General features: G+C 42.5%; 1 protein-coding gene across 2 annotated transcripts in view; it reads right to left on the bottom strand.

Moving 5' to 3' along the window:
- Positions 1-17955, bottom strand: part of ACSL4 (acyl-CoA synthetase long chain family member 4) — a 37163-nt gene extending 19208 nt beyond the window's left edge. Inside the window, exon 1 of one of the 2 annotated variants that reach the window (XM_054289578.1) lies at positions 17937-17955. The gene's annotated coding sequence lies outside the window, so the exon portion shown is untranslated. Of the gene's footprint in view, positions 1-17499; positions 17592-17936 lie in introns of those variants that run through there. The other variant, XM_054289576.1, reaches the window with a different exon arrangement.
- Between the last annotated feature and the right edge of the window lie 3977 nt (positions 17956-21932).

Raw genomic sequence — 21932 nt, 5'->3', positions numbered from 1 at the left:
CTCCTGACTGACACTGTACTTTATGGGCTGCCAGAGATGGAAGAGATGTTATCTAAGTACAATCTCACTTTTATATCCTTAAATAAAAGTTTCTATTCCTGTCCTGTAGCCAGGGTCATAGAACAGAGTCTGAAATCACAGCACATGCTCCGGAACATTCCTCTCTTCCTAATTTACCTCAAATCTAAGAAACAACTAGCAATTATATTTTTTAATATAGAAAAAACCCCTTTTAAATAGTCACAAAAGATTATGGGACTAAGTAAGAGCAAAAGTGTGTATGGGGAACAGAGAGTTTATGCCTCTGGAAGTGACTATTCTCAGAGGAGGAAATGCCTTAATCTTCTCTGCATTTGACTCTCCAAACTGAACAGAATCAGCTTACTCAGCATTTACACACACTACTAGAATTTTTAAGAGTAATTCAAAATCAAATTAAGTACCTGTAGCTAGAAATTTTATCCTATGCAGTTTAACTTTAGTAAGGCAGCAAATTATTATCATCACTAGGAAAGGCTTTAATTAGCCCAAGCCCAAAACCCTCTAAAGGCTTAATAGTGTAACTATTTCAACAACACTGCTTACAATCCTTCCTCTGGTGTTAAAAAGCCTGCCAGGGATCCAATTTACTATGAAATAGCATGTTTGGAAGAAAATACAACTTCATTTTCTGTCTGCTTTAAATATAGTGTTAGGAAAGTAATCTGGTAAGGAAGATGACATTAGAGAGGAAAAGGATTGTGTTCTAGTTTGTGAAGAAATCTGCAATCTGCAAAGCAGATTGTTTTTAGTTTAAAAGCAACACCAGAGGAAGTCTGGTTCCTCTGCACCAGAGCTCCTTGAGCTCTTGCCAACTTCAAATGGAGACACAATTCTGACTTTAGTGTAAGTGCTCAGGGCTGACTCCTGTCAGGAAGTTCTGAAATCGTCCAAAACAATCCAGTATGAGTAAGGAACAACCATTTCTGCAACTTCTCTAGCATCCAGGCAGATCTAAACATTTTGGAAACCACAGTGAGCATTCAGGATTTGTAACTGGAAAAGTGGTTTTACACAGTAAAAAAATAAATTTGTGTTGACCTAAGTATGTGGGTGTTCAGTTAGTCAGCTTTCGGAAAGGAACTTAGTTTGTATTTAGTCGTCCTGAATTTGTTCTGGTACAGGACAGAACAAGGCTGGGATTTCAAAAAGAGATGACACAAAATGAGATTACTCCAAGGGTAAGAAATTCCACATAGCAAGGAAGATGCATCACAATAAACAAATGAGTGCACAGTGTCAGGTTTCCTACAAGTTTTTATTTTCCAGATTTATACCTAACACACACTAAAATGAGAGAACATTTCCACAGCTGAGAAGACTGTGATGAAATAGCAGTAAGAGTTAGAAGAATTTGGTGGCTAATTACAGCTTAGTTGGGGTTACAAAGATTGAAGGAAAAGAAATCAAAGGAAATGATTCAGTTTTTACATCATGTCGGTGCTTTTATAAAAACAAACTCCAGCAATATTAATGAAAGTTACTCATAGGAAAAAAAGTTGATTTTTCTTTCTCTCTCACAGGCAGATTTCTACGTATCTTCCTCTTGCACATTTGGTACATCACAAATGGCAGTGAAAATCCAGAGAAAGCCTAACCAAACCTAACCAATTTTCAGCAGTACTTCTGTGCTCTGGCAATGCAATAGAAGCTCAAAGCCTGAGATTTTGAGAGCTCTCACTATGCCTGTACAGTGTAAATACTGCTACCTATGTCCCAACAAACAGGGAGAGGGGAAATCAGTTGTAGTGGATCCTCATACAAGTTGAAATATATACATTCTACTTGAACTAGCAAAATCACAAATAGCCTTAGGAAACTGTGTTTCTCTTACAGCTGCTTAAAAAATACTGCTGCTTAATACAATATTTTACTCAGCTAATAGCAAAGGTAATATTTTGGAGAGGAAAGGGAAAATATTATTGTTGTCCTTTATGTTCACTGCTTCTGCTTACTACCTCAGAACATATATGCACTTAAAGCCAATCAGAAAAAAAGAAATCCATTTCTAAGTGTCAAACATCTCTTTCTGCAACAAGTACTGTAGTGCAAGCAAGCCCAACCACACTGACCCAGTAGTTCTCAATTACCTAAGAGCTGGGTGTGAAACCTCTCTTGTAATTTGTAACATGAGTGCAAGCAAATATTTGGTGAAAGGGTAAGAGCTGTTTGCATGCCCCAAAGGCAGAAAACTAAAGGCCACGGCAAGATTTCACAACTGAAAAGTGTCCACTGAGACTACCCAGAACTGGGAAAGCCATTCCTGACCCACCTGTTCTTTTGTCTCCAGCTCCAGCAGAAGCTGCCCTGAGTACCTGAGGCTCCCCCTGCAGCACTGCCTCTCCTGCAGGCAGTACTCAGCATCAGCTCTGCTCACAGCCCGGGCTGCACAGGCTGAGTCACAGAACCACAGAACCACAGAATGTTAAGGGGTAGGAATGGACCTCAAAGCTCATTTTGTTCTATTCCCCTGCCCTGGGCAGGGACACCTTCCACCAGAACAGGTTGCTCAGGGCCCCATCCAGCCTGGCCTTGAATAACTCCAAGGATGGGGCATCCACAGCCTCTCTAGGCAGCCTGTCCAGTGCCTCACCCCCTCCCTATAAAGAATTTCCTCCTATTACCTAACCTAAGTTTTCCCTCTTTCAGTTTGCACCCATTCCCCCTTTTCCTGTCACCACAGTTCCCGCAAGAACGCCCCCTCTGGCTCCCCTGAAAGCCCCTTCAGGTACCAGGAGGGGCTGTGAGGTCTCCCACTCCCACAATCTTCGCCTCTCCCAGTGAACAGCCCCAACTCTCTGGGGCTGTCCCCACAAGGGAGGTGCTCCAGCCCTCTCAGCAGCTCCATGGCCTCCTCTGGACTTGCTCCCACAGCTCCAAATCCTCCCCATGCTGCACAGCCCAGACCTGTGTGCCACAGTCCAGGCTGGGTCTCACCAGGGCAGGGCAGAAAATCACCAGGTCAATCTGAGTTACACACAGCACTGTGAATGCACTCACTGTCACTGATGACAAACACAGCTGTTTCAGTGTCTTTTTTTGTGCTAAGGGAACTGAGAGACATCTTTCTGTTTCACTGGCATTTTAGTTAATGACTAGGCTAAAAACTGGTAGTTTGGACAGAGGGTATTCCAGAAGAGGATGGAAAAGGAGAAAATGAGCAACTGAAAAATACTGTTATTACCAGCACCTACAAAACATACTTGGACTAAAGGGAAAAAAATGCAAAGAAAATATATATTCAATAGTAATAAAGTATTTCAGTCTAATCCTTCAATATATACCCCTGTCTCATCAGGCATTATGACAAATGTTACTCTGCTGTTCCAACAGCAAAGATAAATGTACTGTTTCCACCCAACTTTTTTAAACAAGGACACGAAAAGACAAACAGTACAAGCAAGGACAAATTTCAGAGGACATGTGGCCACAGAAGACTTCAGCAAAAGCTCTGTAAATAGCCAAAGAAGAACTGATAATCCTCCCTCCCACACACAGTAAATATACAATGGACAGACTGGCTAGGTCTGTGTTTAGCTACACAAGCATTTTGCAGTGGAAAGGTTGTGACTTGCATGGCTCTGATGATTCAACTAGTGAGATTTAAGTTATCATCATCTTTTACTTTCCAATTCTTTCTCAGTAGCAAACTATTTCACAAAAAGAGAGTGTAGATCAAATCAATTTGAGACTTACAGATTTAAAGCCCTATTTGCCCTGCATTTTCAGGGCACAATGAAACTAAATAACTGATGTACAGTTGGTGCCTATATAACTTAGGTCAGAGTTACAAGGTGCTTATATAGCTTGAGTTATAAGATATCAATATAACCTGTTATCAATACAAGCTAAATCATGACTTTTTATATGTCTGTATAACCTGAGTCCTAACTTTTATAGCTATGTAACCTGATATGATGTATACCTATATAACCTGAAAAAATTATACAATGTAATGGCTGACTAGTATATACTATACTATAACTAGTATATACTGCACTATGACTAGTATATGGTTAACTAGTTGCTTAATGCTGAATGGATGAAAAAGAAGAAAAACCTCACCAGATGGATAGCTTTAGAGATAGATAAGTAGAGTCCTAATGAAAAATCAGCAAATGTAAAGCCAATTAGCCAGAAAATAAAGAATTTAGACCAGACAGACCAAGGAACACCATAACTGTGCATGCTCCAAAGACAAAGTTGAAAAGCTCAGATGTGAAGAAGACTTTAGAAGCCTTCATCAAAGACCCCCCACAACCCCCAAAGTGGGGAGGCACAAGTGCAAAAGAACTGTCTAATAACCATGAGCTCACAGCATGTAAATTAGTTCTGGTGTGTATGTGATGGTGTTGCAGTGACACTGAGCCACACTGACTGTATAAATGCACCACAGCACTTGACAAAGGTGGGTGAGTTAGGAGGAGAAATCCCCCTCACTCCAGCACTGCAATAAACACAAACCTGCTCTATAGACACTGCTCTGTAGGGGTTTACTTCCAGCCCATCTTTTGGGCATCACAGTGTTTTACAGTTCTCAAAGCCAGATGTAATATTCCTGTTTCTGGTAGATTACTGGATACTGCAGATAAACGTTACATTCATACTTTCTAACTAATCTTTTGCTTCCAATTGCTAGGTGCTTCCCTGGGCCTGGTGACATTCTTTTATCTATTTTCAGATATTGTCAGCACCAGAAACATAGGCATTGACAAATGTTTTATTTAAGAATTCTTAAATTCACTGTTCAAGAATTAGGGTGCTCATCTCCCCCTCTTATGCTTCCAATGATCATATCAATGACAGCCTTTGACAATGTAAGGAAATTAGGATGCCATGTGCTTTTTGTTTTGCAAATAAAGATGGAGAAAATAATCTCCCTGGGTAAGTGTTTTTCAGAATTTGATCCACAGAAAATGTACTTATGCTTGTCCTAGTTCTAAATATAACTCTCCATTCCTTCTGGGAGCCTGACTGGGTCTTCAGCTTTCATTTTGGCAAGAAATGCTGCCATTGATCTTACATTTACCTTCCTTGCTTTTCAGAAACTCCATCACCTCTCATCATTCACATTAGGGTGTTTTCTTCTCAGACAGGGGTCATAATTTAGGTAGTGAAATTAATTGCATACTCAAAAAAGGAAGAAGGGAGAGTAAATGCTCCTTGTGTACTGCACCAGTAGTCTCTTGTCTACCAAAAAGTGTACTGTAGGCTGGGAGAGATTTTTCTAAGGTTTGTATGAGTTTTCCAAAATTCTATAGGGACAGTCAACAAGAAGAGCACTAGAGGTGGAAAACACACCTTCCTTTTTCTCTCAGGAGCTCCCATTCAAATGCAAATTCCTCCCTTGTTTGACTAAGCTGAAAGGCTAATTTTTACTTAATTTTCTTATTTGTATTTTGAAGAAATTCTCTCCTTGCTGACATTCTGATATACAGATGACTGGGTGTGCACTTAAAAAATACAAGTTTAAGAAAGTTGCCCCCACCCATGGTCATTTGAGATGGTAGCCCCTGAGATTTCAAGCATGAGTCATCTCTATTTCTCACTTTCATTGTGTAATACAAATGCTTTGAGGGTCCATAAACAGTAGGAGCCTTGGGAGCAAGCACAGTTTAATCTTTTGAACAGATTCACAGTATCTTCCAGTGAAAAAGTGATGATGTTTTTTGTATGTTTAGGGACTGCATTTTATTGTGGTCTTAATGCAAAACTTCAGCCCAGTCTATTGCTTGGTTCATGTTGAACCTACCCCATTACTTTCTAGGCAAACACACCTAGATTCATTTCTAAGTATTCATCATCTCTGGGTCCATATGTGGAATTCCCAAGTTGTAACTTATCTAAGACAGGACTACATACTGCAACTTTTTGCTGAACTGACTTTAAACTTTTTGGGAGTGAACTTGCCTTCTGCTACTTTCATGTGCTTTATGGTAGACCAAGATACCTTTAGGGTACATTTCTGTTAATAATGTTATTTGGCATTTTCTGCCAAGGAAGGCAATTTTACTGCTGTACTGTTTCATAACAGTTCTTTGATTTTTATCTGCACTTCAAAGAGGAAGTGAGGTGACCAAACAAATCTCATTGCAAATTACATTTTCCCCTACAAGGCAAAGTGCACATTCAAGTTTTTAGATTTAGCTCTAAACAATATTTTGTTCAAAAGTACTCTGAACGTAATCATTCGTACTAATGAGAACACAGCAGAAACTAGCACAATTCTTCAAGATGCCTTAAAAAAAATATGCAGGGAAAAAATACCTCTGAAACAGTTTTAAACACCAAAGTTTTGAACTTTACCACCCCCCAATAAATGTGCATTGCACTTCTTATTTACAGGCAAGAAAGTGTTTAAGGTGTACAGTTGCAAAGGCAGAAGCATTTGATGTTCTTAGCCCAAAATTTTCAAGTGCCATTTGCAAAGCAGCAGAGGGCAGAGGATCACACACTGCAGGCCTGAGCTGGAGCTGCCTCTGGCCAAGGAGCTGTGTAACCACATCTCCATGGTCATACCCCCATGTCCTATCCCTCAGTAAAAACCACACTAGCACAGGACAGCTGGGTGCTAGCACAGCCACTGAGCTTCCTGAAAGAAAATTTGTTCAGATCCTGACAGTCCAAAAGACAAAAAAGTGTGTGTGACTATTTGCAGCAAAGCACATAGCTTTGATGCCATGACTTTTGTTATTTATTTAGCTAACTGGGTAATTTTGAGTTCGAATAAAGCAGCAGTCACAGTAGCAACTGCAGAAGAAAAAACTGTGCAGCACCAGACTAAACAGACAGTAAAGTGGTCTCAGACAAATTCTGAAGGAAGTTTCAAGAGGAAACTGACCATTCTTTCAACTTATTTTTAGAACTTTTTGTTCTGAAAAAGGGACTGAAAAATCCTTACCATGACACAGTGTATCACAACAACAATTCATAGTTTAGTAACAAAAAACAATTAATAATTTAGTTTATTAACAAATGCAGTGATATTCAAAAAACTAACACTGTCAGAAAATGTTTCTAATTCAACTTAAAAATACACAGTCCCCATTTCAAGTCTATCAGATTGATCCTTAGAGTGATGGGAGGACAAAGTTCCCTGTTGAAGTTTTGAGTAAGGGTTATTTAAGGACCGTTCTAGTTATTGTCAACTATTGTTTAGTTATTGTTATTTTGCTGCTCACTAGCAGACACAATTCACTTTACCTTGAACAGAACTGCAAATTGAATGTATCTGGGTAAGCAGGTTGATAAACTCACAAAAAATCTAGAAAATAAAAACATAAAATAGTGAAATTTCTAGGCCCTCTTAAGTTACAAACACATCTGAATAGACCACTCAACCCAAACCTTTCCTGGCTTGGTAACAGACCTTTGCCAGGTGTTGGTTGTCAGTGCCATTTGTACAAACACTACCTGCTCCTTGAAACATGGAACGGGGGGTATGTCAGGGCATTAGAAACCATTAGAAACTCATTACATTCTCATGTTTAATTTTCACCTCAGGTTTATGGTCTGAGCACCTTCAGGAGTTTGAATGATGTAACATGCTGCCAAAAGCATGCCAGACAAAGAGTTCTCTTGTGTACTCAGGATGGTTAAATCTGGCATCAGACTGCTTTGAACAGCCTCAACAGTAAAGCTTAGGCAACAGTCAAAGCTTACCTTTCTGAAAGATAAACCTACTCAATGCTATGCAAGTTACAAATGCAAATCTCATTTCAGCTAACTAAGAAAACTAAAAGCTAAGAGGTAATATGTAAAAAATTTCTCAAACTATTTGTTCTGTCTGAGGAACACCAATGGATCAACTGAGAGAAACAGACAACAGAAACCTTTGCCACCATTGCCTTTCAGGGAATAACACATCCTCCCTTTACCTTTTCAACCCACATCTGGATACAGACCACAACCCAGAAAGGTGGGAAAACATCTGGTGTGGTAATATGATCAGGACAGTCTTACACAGCACAGTGAGAAATAAATGTATGTGGTAATCATTCATCAAACCACCTTTGAGCATGCAAATAACCTGAACTCATTCAGGGCTACAATGAGGGTTTTTTCCTGCAGTTATGTCAGACAGAAACTGCCAGGTGTTTATCATCTCTCCTCCTAGCTGAGTTCATGGAGCTGTAAAACTTTCTGCACAGGTACTGTTATTGAAAGACATGCAAGAAAAGCAGGCCTGAAAGAGCAGCCAGATGGAGAACTGGCAATCCCAGAATGGCAAAATGCAGCACACTCCTACAAGGAGAATGCTCTGCATGGTTTTCTAAGGCATAACCTTGCTCTGAGTCCTTTTCCAGTCCCCACTGTCTCACCCTGCTTTTCACTCAAGCACAGCAAGCTTAGTTTCACTTTCTAGCTGTTCCTCTTGCCTGTGGCAATGCATTTCATAAGGAAAGCACTTTTGACTAAGTTGCTCAAACAGAGGAGCTCATAAAAATGCAGAAGTATTTGCATGCTTATAAAATAAACAGATAATCCATTTTCATAATGAAAATCAAATGCATCTATCAAACAAAGGCACAAAACCAAGGCCATCAAGTTCAGTATTCATTTACCCTGTATAAATACACAGTATGAATCAGCAGTACATACAGCTGCCTTCATGGAAGGTAACGTGCAGAATGACAAACTAATGAGCTACCATGAGCAGACAGAAACTACTCCGTCCTTCCTACTGCTACATCTGGTGCACAAAGAACCACAGGCACCACAAACCAAGATCTCTTCCTTCTTTTTCATTTTTTTAAAAATATTTTTGTATCACTTTGCTCTTAGTTGACATTACCACTAACTGCTTACTCTTCTACTTAACATTCAAAACTACAGAAAATACTGTTGTAAAACTAAACTTTACAGTATTGCAATTCTTTTAGTATGTGCATTTTCATTTTGTAAGAAAACCAAACAACTAGGAACAGAAAAGAGAGGTTAGTACTTAAAGCAATTTTTAGGATACAACACAACATCAGCAAATTATTTTGCTGAATGACAAAAACATGACCTCCATGTGTAAGGGAGACTCCAAATGAGAAGTGAACAGTGCAACAAGGGGGCTGGTTCCCTGAGTCTTCCACTTCAGGCTCGTGGCAGTAACTGGATGCAGCTCTGGACTGAGGTGGTCCCACCTGGGTGCAGAGTCTGCAGGGCCCTGCTCACACAGCCTGCAGCTGCATGGGCTGTCTGACCCCACTCGTGACTCAGTCCCAGAAAGGGCCACTGAGAGAGAGGAAGTGATCACCTTGGCTTAGTTCTGCTGAAACACAGTCCTGTGCTTTGCAAGAACTTGAAATAAGCCTGAAAACAGAGCTACAGTTGAATGAAGTAACCTCCACCTATTTGTTGCTGCCCCACTCCTTTCACCAGCAGCCAGAGTGAGAGACTGCTGGCTGCAGCCTTGGCAAGCTTAGTGCATCCATGGAAGTGTACTAGAGGGGAAAAAGGCAACCAGAAGCTCTACCATGATACATAATCCACTTTTATCTTTACTGAAAGCCATAAAAGCCACAACCCAAGCCCAACCCCCTCATACCTAGCCAGTTTAAAAATTTTATTGCAGATTCATTTTATACACTCCAAAATACCTAAACAGGCGTAATTTTTTATTTGTGGAAGGTCAGGAGTTAGTAATTTTCCTAATCCAAAGTGACTGTGTGGTAGCTGGCTGCCAAGCTGGCAGCTTAAGCTATGAGAGCAATGCTCTCATTCATAAATTTTTGGGATTTTGCTGTGAGCCATTCAGCATGCTGTGATCCACCGTGTCCAGCTCCTCAGGCTGAACTGGCATATTTGAAATAGTGACATTTCATAGGCTGCTCAGCTCCTCTGGCTACCAAAACAAATGGGAGAATGACTCAATGTGTATTCTACTTATCATGTGCTTTAGATAAACTGAATTTAATTTGATCTTTTCCAGAACTATTGCATGTATGCTGCTGGGGAGGAAACAACAAAGTACCCAATGGATCACTTAGACAAGGTGAAGTGTTTCAGTAAGTCCAACCAGTTATATCAATTTGCCTTTTTTTTTCAGACAGACACTTGCACCCTCTTACCAGCCAGGACAACACAGACTCCTTGTGCTCTTACCAGATTCCTTCAGCCCTACCTACTCAACAGGACAGTGTTGTCAGTGCACATTTAAATGTGCAAAGACTCATTCTGCTGCATGTGCTACCTGCCATAAACATGTGCAATAAAATGGGGAACTACAACACAGGGTGAAATTAGAGCAAACACTTTGTAGTACCTGCCCATCTTGATAGTAGTGAGTGCTCTTTGTAAATAATGATTACTGTCAGTTCCTCAAATGCAGTGAAATACAATCTTCTGTTTCTCTAACTACATCCTTCTTAGTGTACTTTTTGGTTCAAGTGCACAGAAACAGATCTAATAAATAAATTACTGTTTTGTAAATTGTAACATCTCCAATCAAGACTTGTTGCCAGATAAGCAATCACTATATGAACACAAAATGTATTTGAGAAAGTTCTTATTTTAGCAAACACTGTGGTATAGGAGGCTTGTAATGGAGCTGAGAAAGTTTGATGTAGAAGGGGCAACTCACCTGATCAATCTCCAAAAGTACAGCACGCCTTCAGCTTTAAAGACCAGCAGGAGATCTGATTTTTTCAAGCTCATCAGTACATTTTCCCCTGAACCACAAAGGACAGCTCTTATGTTATGGCAGAGCACCTCCTATAGAAAATTCAATCACAGGAAATCAACTGGTGTGCCCAGTGGTGCTGTGGAGAACACAGATGGGGGAAGGAAGGACACCAGGCTCCCCCAGAGCCCACAGCAGGCTCGTGGTGAGAGCTGCTGCACTGGGCAGAGGCTCACACAGTTTGCAGCTGGGGGCCTTCAGGTGCCACAGCAGGACATGGACAGGCTGAAAAACAATCACAGGAAAAGCTAAAAGACAGAAACACTGCTGTACTGATGTCTGCAAAAGCATCAGTGCAACTGAGGGACAGTGAGAATTCACTTGCATGAGGAGACAAAGCAAATTTAACACAAGTGTTAGGGCTGTTATTACCATGGCACATGACAAAGATTTTCTGGCAGCTTTAAAAGAAGTGCCTTAGGGCACACAGGTGCTCTGAAGAAATCAGTTATTTGCTTTGTATTTCTTTTCCCAGTACCTGAAGTGGGAAATACCAAATAAATATGCTTATAAACTACCAACAGAGAAGAGGATTTTCTCTTTGTGGTATTACACGTTCAGTATTATAACTTTTTCAGTTCCTCTCTATGCCAATGTTTGTTTTTTTTCTGTGAGCAGGACTTCTGCAAATAAGGCCCTTAAAAAAGCTCAGGGGTGACTTACCAAGAAGGGCAGTTACACAGCTATTTTAGGGGCTACTCTGCCAATGAGCTGAGTAGGTGGATACAAGGGATGTATAAATTACAGCAGTGCCAAGGTGAGCAGAGACACAGCTGAAAACAAAACTATTTGGGGATGGGAGGAAATACTTCAGGAAATAAGCAGCAGCATGTGGATGCTCTGACTTTTTTTGGGGATGTTTGAAGGTCAAAAATTTCAGCACAGAAATGAAAGTGTTCAAGCTCTCAGTCCCCAATAAGCCCAACCCCAGGGAAGTCAAACCACATGTGGGTGTGCAGTGGGCACTGCTGACAGCACCAGAGCCCAGTCTTGCACCCACAGCACACTCAGACTGCCATGCAGCAGTCAGGAAGAACCTTAGTAAAGGCACTACTGGCACTCCAGTCACTTCTCTGAAGTTACACAGCAAACACCCAAAGTAGCAGCTGTATAAACTGGATACTGAACCATTGAAACTGAGCCACTGCATGTACAGAGGAAAATCTCAGTGAAGGTGGGGTGCAGGATGCACTTCTTGTAGCTTATAATGTGCCAAAAACTATTTTAAAAAGCACCATCCTTTCATGCTACTTCAGTCTACTCCTCTGTCTCCTAGAATATGTCATACTTACTAAGCACAATTTCAATGAAAATGTTGTGCAGTTGGGTGAAGCACATTGCCAAGTGGAACAAAGATCAGAGATTGTACTAATACTACCTTCCCTTTAAAATAGGTTGCAGTGTCTTGTAATATAGCTAAAAAAAAACCAAACAAACAAAAACCAGGTCTGCTGTACAAATCTAAGAGCACTTTTGCCAAACATAACCATTAGCTTAATGTCAAAACTTTTACATGTTGGCCCAGCTCATACTACAACAAAGGAAGGGGATAGAGTAAATATGTCATTAACATATATTTTAAAAATAAAGCATTTATTTATTATATGTTTATTTTTTTTTTATTACCTCAAAACAAGCATTTCTGTAGCTGCCTGGGTATTGCTCACTTACAATCTTATTTTTTGCAGTAAGGAGAGTTAGAACAGAACACCACCTCAGTGTTATTAAAATGGTAATTTAAACATCTCTTAATTAGTACAAGCTGTAAGAGAACAAGTACTGGGATGTAATGTGCTATTTTAAATCTGTCCTTGCAATGTTAACTTGTTTCTAATGTCACAGTTTTTCAAGCACACCTAGATTATTTTTAAAATTGATACACATATTCATATTCTAACTGCCAGTAAACATCTATGCTATAAAACATCAGGGTTTGGAAATAAGGGCACTTTCTCTGTACACTAACAAAAATGATGAGCAAAACTCATACAATGAGCTGCAGTATCATTACAGCTTCAAGTCAAACAGATGTGTATACAGGTCTTCTGCTCTGAGTTTTGACTTTTAAAGCTGTCCTTGCCAGACCAATGAGTTTACAATAAGACCTTTAAAAGAAATAAAAAACTTGTTAACCTAAAAGGAAAGTTACAAGTATGTTTTTAAAAAAAGATGCCCTACTGATGAAGCAGTAATGCACTATAGGGAATCAATAGTCACATCAATATACATAGAAGGAAATCCTGCAAATCCCAGTACATTCGTTTTTGTCCTCAAGGAACAACAGTGGTATTCAAGTATAACAGATTTAAGAGTCTCGGATTTAAAGTGATAACCAGGGTTCCACCTTGGATCACTTTAAATCCGAGACTCTTAATTCTGTGATAATTGGTAGATCACTTTATCTCTACCTTGGAGATAAAGATATCTCACCTTGAAACCTGGTGAACTCCCAGATGTACAACAGCCCTTGATTTAGTATTAACTGTACTATAAAAGTCATGCAAAAATGTATTTTTTTAAAAATAATTTCTCAGTAGCTAGGATTCCTTAAAACCACTTTACTGAGGTGAAAAGTACCCTTTGATTTCAGGGGCAAGTCCAAGTGCTTAGCTCTATCTGAAGAAAAAAAAAAAGGAAAACAATTCCTCACATCCTTCACATTACACAGCTGTTACTCCAAATGTAAAGCAAATAAACTGCACACTGACTTTCTGAAGCAGCAGCATTTGCTCTGACCTCACATCCATCCCAAGCAACTCATGCACTCAAACTCTAAAATTCATCCATTATACAAACTGACAATCTGGCCACATATTGGCTGAAGGAAAACACTTCCCACTCCTCCCAGTCCCATGCCCACGGTCATCTTTTCTTGCTTGTTCTGCTCCTCCATTTCCCAACACTGCCTGTGCTATTTATTTCCTTACTAAGAATTTGTTCAATGTGCCTTTGAGTTTTCTGCTATATTTGGGATCATCATAAATAACTCCCCAGACAATTGTACCATCAGGCCTCACACCCACACACTCCTTGTAACAAAGCTCTGCAGGCTCAAGGCCTCATCCAACCTGGCTTTGGACATTGCCAGGGCTGGGGCATCCACAGGGCTGTGCCAGCCTCTCACCATCCTCAAGTAAAAAAGAAGTTGATGCCAGCCCCAGGTCAGTCCTGACCCAGAAGTTACTCTGGGCTGTGGCAGCACAGCTCAGCAGCAGCACAGGAACCTGCACAGGAGACAGGCTCCCTATCTAGGGCAACAACAACAGCACCAAGAATTTCCACCCCCACCACTCATTCCTAACCTCTGTCTCACACACTTGGTCAGGTAAATAATGTTATGAACACCTGGCACACAATGGAAGCTGTATCTTGATTAGGAGTGCACTTCATAGGCAGTGCTAGGCAGGAACTGACAGCCCTGATAAGATTTGGGCAGGCACAGCACTGCTGTAGTTTATTTACCTTCTGCCCAACCATTTCTGTTGATACCAGTGCAGATCTCACTAGGTGCTTTCTGCAGAGAAGGAAACTGAAACCACAGCTCCTTGGCAAAGCTGGCCACTGGCCAAATCTTTTTCCAAACAGTGTCTTTTAGGTCATATCCACATAAAACCAGCAAAACCAACTCACAGCTCCAGTACTAAGGCAAGGTCCTCCCATGCACAGAGCAGTCTGACCAAGGGCCTTGGTGCTTTCTTCACAGGTGTAGGAGAAACCTGTCCCACCACCTGAGCATGTGCCTGACCTTCAGTGCCACACAGCTCACCCCGAGAGAGTGGCCACAGAAGGAACAACCAGTGCTGCACTCAGTTTGCTTGCATGTGCCTGCCTACAGAGTTCAACATTTAGAAGAAACAGACAGCTTCTAGGAGTGTCAGCAGATTATTGGCAATCCTAACTTCCCTCCACCACACTCAACCAAAAAACCAATAATAATCCCTATCCACTGTAAACATAGCTCTGCCAGCAGAGGAGAAACTTTCTTAATCCCTCCCTTCCATACAGCTAGTCCATTCCAAATGGAAATGTGAAGGGCAGTAATCCCAGTTACAGGGAGGAGAGCAGGAGACTGGAACAACGATGAACACCAAAGCAGTCACTCTGCAGCTGCCCCAGAAGGCAGTAAAATTAAACAGTGCGGACAACTTTTGAGATAAGCCTTCCACAAAAAAGGCTGAAGACATTGCACCATCTAAATAACAATCCAATCCATGAACAAACAGAAAGAAACCATAAATTCTGTTCCTCAGGAAATTGTTTTCCTCCTTCCATTCAACTTCCTTCTCTCCTGCAAAAACAAATGTCCTGAAGCACAGTAACCACAGGCTTATTTGAGTATAGTATGAAATTTCCCTTAATCATTAACTCCAACTCTTTTTTAGTTTAAGCAATGCCTTACCCAGAAGGGTTCTTATAAAAGAGCACTCATTCATTTCTCATGCTACCTACCTAACTCTATTTATCATTAACTTCAATATATTTTGCATGTTTACTTGGCTCAGGCTACTGTTTGGTATTTAATTTGAGTACTAACTTCATTTACAACAGTGTAATAGGCTGCAGCTATTTTACTAGATAGATATCATAACACCACCTGGCACATAACTGTTTGCTAAGCCTTGCCTTAGTAGTTTGTTAGGTAGTGGTTTCTCTATTTTTATAAAACGGCTGAAGCATTACCCTTGCATTAGGAGAAGGTGTCATGTGCTGAACTCTGCTAATTTATTATGCTGAAAGTTTATAGCTGCTGCTGTTGGATTATTCAATAGCAGCCAGTGGGCAGCACCACCACTGGCAGTGCATGTTCCAGAGGGCATTAAAGTAACACATGAGCTAACTGTGCATGAGATGCAAACACCTAAATAATGAACACCTCTTGAAACCCCCCAACACAGCAGGGTCTGGGGGGAAATTGACTGTTTCAAGTTTATACAATTCTATAATGTAAGACAACAATTAAGGGGGAACTGATAAATACAAAGAACTGAGAGCTATGTTAAATATGCATGAAATAGTTTCCAAAATAACTTTTATGAGGAAATATTTAAGGCTTCTGTAGAATTGTATTAAAAGTCAAACTTTGTATCCATGCACAAAGAGCAGAAGAAATAAAAAATGAAACCTAAAAATGACAAGTTTCATTTTTATGAAATGTCAGAGACTGCAGAACTTTGCTACCTGTCTTTTGATTGGGTGGAAAGACTGAAGACATTAAAATCTTAAACATATCTTAGGGAAAAAGAAAATCTATGTCTTCAGTCATTGCAGTTAGTCTGAGTTGACAAATTCCAAAGATTTAAAAAGCAGGACTTACAGAAAAAAACATCGTATGTTTCTAAGGTCTATCTGCCGCTTTATTTGCTCATTTTTGGCCTTGAAATTGGCAAGGCTACAACTGCAAGTTTGTCTATAATAGTAAATGACAACACACATCATATTCTTATTTTCTGCAACAAGCCAAGATGCAAAGAGGACCAACAGCCGATGCAAGCAAGGACCAACATTATCCTTAACCTGACAATCATCTTTCACCATCATCAGGGACTCCAACTGTCCATTTACTTTGTATAAAACATTCCTCAACACCAAAGCCCTCTGTAACCTCCATCTATATTTACTGAACATCCTCACTGAAACGTTTTGTTCTAGCACTCCTTTTTTTCCTAACAGAAATGTTTCATATTTCATTTTCCCCCAAATATTATATGTTATAAAGGTTTATGCTACAATTATTTCATTAAGGGACTAGGCAAACTGGATCAGGAGAGGTCTGTGCAGCCAGGGCAGGGACCCAGGTACTGCACATGCACTTCCTTTTCGAATAAGTTTCAGAAGTCCACAACGGGGATGCTCTAGAACACCAAAAAGCAAAATCTAAAATATTCAGCCAGTTTCTTGCTTTCCTCGAACAGGTGTTTAGTGACGTGGAGCAGAGAAGCCTGCGCTGGGCGGTGAATCACCTCTCCTCATCAGCATCAGCCCATCTCCGAGCCCAGCCTCCTCCCCTGCATCCAGGCGGGGGGCGGGGGGCTCGAGGGGCCGGGGGGCTCCGGGGGAGGCCAGAGCTCGGCCGAAGCACCGGGCAGGGCCCAGGGAGAATCGGGGATGAGCTCGGGCCCGGCGCGGAGCCGGGAAGGGGCGGGCGGGGGGTCCGGCTACCGACGGGAGCGACCGCGCTCGGCCCCGCGGGCTTCGGGCGTGACGGGGAGCGGCGAGATGCGCCAGAGCTGCCCCGGAGCTGCGGAAAAGACCTGGAGAGAAGCCGCGGGCCGGGGCAGTGCTGGGGCAGGCAGGGGCGCTTCCCGCCCGGCTTCATGGAGGGCCGGCCCCCCGACACCCCTCGGCACTTCCAGGCAGCCTTTCCGCGCCGCCACCTGCTCCGGGCAGCGGCCGAGGCTGCTCCTGCCCGCCCGCACCGGAGCGCCGAGCCCCGGTGCATCCTCTGGGCCCGGCCCCCCGAGCCCCGGTGCATCCTCTGGGCCCGGCCCCCCGAGCCACGGCCGCAGGGACGGATCTGACCCCGGGTAACCCCGCTCCTTCCCCGGCTGACCCGGCCGCCTCCGCCCCGAGGGAGCCCCGCGGGCCCCGGGGCCGGGGACAGCGCCAGCCCCGCAGCCCCTCTTCGTGAGCGGGGCGACCCTCCCGCCCCTCGCCGCTCCCCAGATGCTGCCGAATGGCAGCAAGGGGGGGAACCAGCTCTGCCTCGTCCCATCTCACCCCACTGTCTTCCATCCCATCTCACCCCACTCCATCCCATCCCATCCCCGCTGCGCAGAGTCCTCACTCACCGTGCCCAGCCCCGGCGTTGCCGGCGGAGATCACAGCGCTACCGGTGGCGATACCGGCTGCTAAAATGGCTGAGGGCGCGGGGGAGGAGCGAGCCCCGCGCCGCCGCCGCCAAGGCCGCCCAGTCCTCCCTCCCTCCCCTCGCCACCGTGACGCGCTGGGGAAGGGGCGGAGGCGGCCGCGGACCCGAGCCCGGGGATACGGTCGGTGCTGCCGCCGCGTCCCGAGGTGACCCCGGGATTCGCAGGCTCGTGAGGGGCTGACACGGGACCCCGGGCTTCGGGCAGAGCTCGGTTAGCGCGGCCCTTGTGCGGGGCTTGTCGCAGGCCGCGGGGCAGGCCGAGCCTCGGGCACACGGCAAAAGGCACTGCGGAACCCCAGCCCCGACCCCCGGGCAGGCTCCCGCTGCAAGCAGCAAGGCCGCCGGTCCGGATCTTACAGGCTGGAACAGACGGCTCAGATGTTTGTAGACCAGTTTTGGCTCCTGACAATCTGGAGACCACTAGGCCCGGTCGGAGGCCCCTTTCGTCTTTATTCAGAACACAAGGAACGGGTTTCAGCAGCAGTGGTGACGAGAGCGACTGGGATTACTCACAGCGTGGTTCAAAAAGCCAGAGGCTACAAATATCCCCATGATTCATGCAAGAGTTTGCCAGATGGTTTTAGCTGTTTTGGAGTCTGAGGCTTCTTCGGAAGAGAACTGGCACAAAATAACTTGTTTTTGACAATGCCACTTCTTAATAGTGCGTAGGGGAAGAGGAAACATTTGGTGCTCCATCTCTGTGGAACAGAAGTCCAGCAGGATCCTCCCCCGCCCCATACAGAGTGGGACAGTGTGAAAAAACAAAATTGGCATATATTACATAGCCATTGCTATATTTGGTAACAGGTTTGCTTCCATAAAAGACAGCACCTTGCAGGAGGCTAAAAGGTTCTGGCAACAACTGCACATGCAATGTGGATGTTATATTTAATAATTCCTAGAGAAGCAAAAAAAAAAGCACATCACTTCCTTGGATAGAGGCTGAGCTGAATCACTGTGTGGATTTTGGACTATATGACATTTGGGGCAGTCTGTTATACTCTCACTTTTTTCTAGTTTGTTTCAAACTCCATTGTTTTTCTTAATGTCACATCATCACTAATAAGAGAACCTGGATTGCACAAGATGCCCAAAGGCATATCTGTTTCATGCAGATTACTTTTTTGATCTAGTTTCCCTAAATACTTAGAAAAGGTTGGGCAAACCAACTTGCCACAAATTTTTTTTTCAACTAGAACACTGACACAGCTTCTTTTCTAAATTTTTGTCATGAACAGTAAATAGGCAAGAAAATCTACTTGTAATTTATTCCAGCTATTTTGTACTTCTTACAGTATTAGATTTTGAATCAAGTGAGTACAGATTTACCTTGATGTATCCTGCTGGTGGGTAATTGAAGGTATGTCTTGTGGCATGTCTTGTGTCTAAGCCAGCTGAAGCACTGGAATGAGCACAGTGGATGAGAGCAATGCCTGAGGTAGAACACAATGCTGTTCTCAACAGTGGCTGGACATCTCCTGGAAAGATGAGGACTTCTGCAACTTTGAGACCTTCAGCTAGGAGTAGCCTGTATCTGATCTTGATAGACAATGGAAAAGAAATCCAGTTGCTTTCTTAGTCCTCTGAGCTTCCAGCATCTACAGCTCGATGTCATTCCACAGTCCAGCTTCATGCTGGGTGGAAATCACTCCTGTATGTTCTGTGCCTTCTGTTGCTATTTCCATATGATGTCCCCTGACTTTTGCATTAGTTAACCATTCTCTCTTACCTCTCTCCATGCCACTCCTTGTTTTACAGATTTCTAACACAGATTCCTTGCACTACTACCATGCTCATCTCTGTTCTAGGCTGGCAGGTCTCACATTTTCCAGGTGCAGTTTCATAGTACCTCCAACAGGTCAGAGGTTCCATCTCTCCTGCAGACTGCATGTCCTTGCTGCCAGCTGGATTCCAGGTGCTTCAGGCTGTGCACTTCTGCTGAGTGTAACTCTTCCCTCTCCTGTCCTCTCCTTTTATGCCCTCCCTGCTGGAGATGTCACCAAGCAATGGAACCACCTCATCAACCTCTCCTTGGCCCTGGACAAGGTGGAGCCCCACTCTGCAGGGTTTGTCCACTCATGTCCCCAGGCCAGGCACCACTGACTGACATTTAGATATCAGTGGTGTTCTGGGGGATGCTCAACAAGGATGAACATCTTGGTCAAACTAATAACTTCAGCAAACTGAAAACAAATTTTGGTTAATTACAATTAAGGAAAAAATATAACCTGTCAGGTTATCATTAGAATAATGAGTCCTAAAATTATGCTTACTACAGACAGGGTGAAGAGTCAAATACACCTTTTTTTTGTGGAGGCTTTAGAAAGAGCACCATGGGAAACCTTTCCTGCAGCTACAGGTATGCAAATACCTGTCTGATTTTCATAGGATTTACTGATATAGAATATGCTCTTTTGTTTGCCATAAGATACATTTTCATTTAAACCAGTTCTTTGAAAGACACCAAACATTCTGTTTTGAAAACAAAGCAGAAATGAATTTACTTGCTCTTTATAAATAAAGCTGTGGTAAACTAGTAATTCCCTGAGGATGTGTGATACTTCCAAAGGCTTTAAAACAGGAAGATAAGACAAGGAAACCTATGGTCAGGAAGCTGACATTCACTACAAGTTGTGTAAAATGTCTTTGCAAACTTTTAGAGGAGTATTTCAACAAAAATTAAAATTATCTTTGTGTAACAAAATGTCACAGTATCCTGAAAATCAAATCTGACTGAAAGGATTTTCCTTGTCTCTCGTGTTGCAACTCCTTTGTATCTTTCCAGTAAGAAGCACTCCCTGAAGATCTCTGTGGGATGTGATGAGTGTAACAGCACTTCCCAGACAGTGAAGTCACTCTGCACTGACGCTGGTTTTCAGCCTTAACACAGAGGTCAAAAGAAGAGAAAGGGATCTTGAGGAGAGGCTGAAGCCAAGGCCTCTGGTTTTCACCCAGGATTCAGTGCAAGCTTGCAAAGAGTAAAGAGCTTCTCACCTCATTCCTGATATCAGCAAAAGGATTGCATAATCTTAGCACTTCTAATCTAAGTAATAAATCAATATCTGGAGCCTTGTGGGTTGTTTATTTATATTAAGAGAAGTGACTGATGAAATCAACTATTTCCTAAATACAGTCCTGTTTGTCTTCACAGACTGTACAGTAGGAATCAAAATAACAGAAAACAAAATTTGTACACAAACATGGCCATTTTGGAGCAAGCATTCTCCCAGAAAAGTTGTCTGGATTTCATCTCAGGCTGGTGAAGTTTTAGTGTGTCCCTTTTTGCACACTGAACCTCCACATGAATTCTGCCCATAGGAGAGTAATGGGCTTTTGTTCACTCCAGACTTTTTTAAACTGACTCTTGTGTTTTAAAAGAAAGAAAACCCAACATAGCAGTCAGTCATATACACTTAATGACACAAAGGCTTACTGATATCTCCAAGTAAGTGCACCCCAGGGGGGAATTTCCAGTAGGAGGAACTGAAGGATGGCTGTGAATAAAAGGCAGCATTTTAAGAGAAGGGGCTGCTACCAAACACATGAATTGTTTTGGTTTTTGATGGTTTTTGTTCAAGCTTGTTCCATTCCTCCCTTAGTCTTATATAGGAAAGCAGATTTAAAAATTATCTGCAAATCTGTTTATAAAGGTTGTCAAAGAATAATAAATTTCTATATTTTTATAGGAAAAACAAAAAACCCTTTATTGCATCTCCAAGCATAGTACTGGGCCCTCGGAGGAAGGAGCAGGAGGAACCTAGAGACCAAGTCTGATGGGTTCTCTGAACAAAAAACCTGCAATCAGTTTCTTTCCCCTCATGTACCCAAATATGACTTCTCACTTTGAGTTACTGTGCAGAAGAATGAACTGCAGCTTGCAAGCACTGAACAAATACTTGCATTCCATAATTAAATCATTGGTTTAAGCCCTATTTCATGTGTGAAACAGAAACACGTACCTGCTTGCAGACATAACATTTTTATTTTGCAAAACCATCAGTTTCATTACCTGCTCAGGTGTGTGCAGAGATTAGAGCTACTTTGATTTCCAGAGGTAATTCCTGACACTAACACTCTGCTTAGGCTTCAAGACACCAGAGCAATGACAGCACACATGTTCTGGTTTTCTCTTTTCCCTGATTCTTTCCTCCAATGGGTGCCTGGTTATTTACTGTCTTGGGTCAAATCAGCACTCACAGTTCCATTGGTTGGGTCACACACTACACAAAGCCAAAGGAGAATGTAGTTTCAGTGTTCTCTTACTGTCCAGTTTGTCACAGAAATGAAAAGCCCTACCTGAAGCACAGCCTTAAAGTATTAGATCAAAAATAGGATAAAGTGTTGGACCAAGAA

This window comes from Melozone crissalis, unplaced genomic scaffold (assembly GCF_028551555.1).
Source record: "Melozone crissalis strain CALT ecotype California unplaced genomic scaffold, PUWL_Pcris_2 ptg000068l_1, whole genome shotgun sequence".
NCBI lineage: Eukaryota > Metazoa > Chordata > Aves > Passeriformes > Passerellidae > Melozone > Melozone crissalis.
This window is presented reverse-complemented; position numbering and strand designations above follow the sequence as displayed.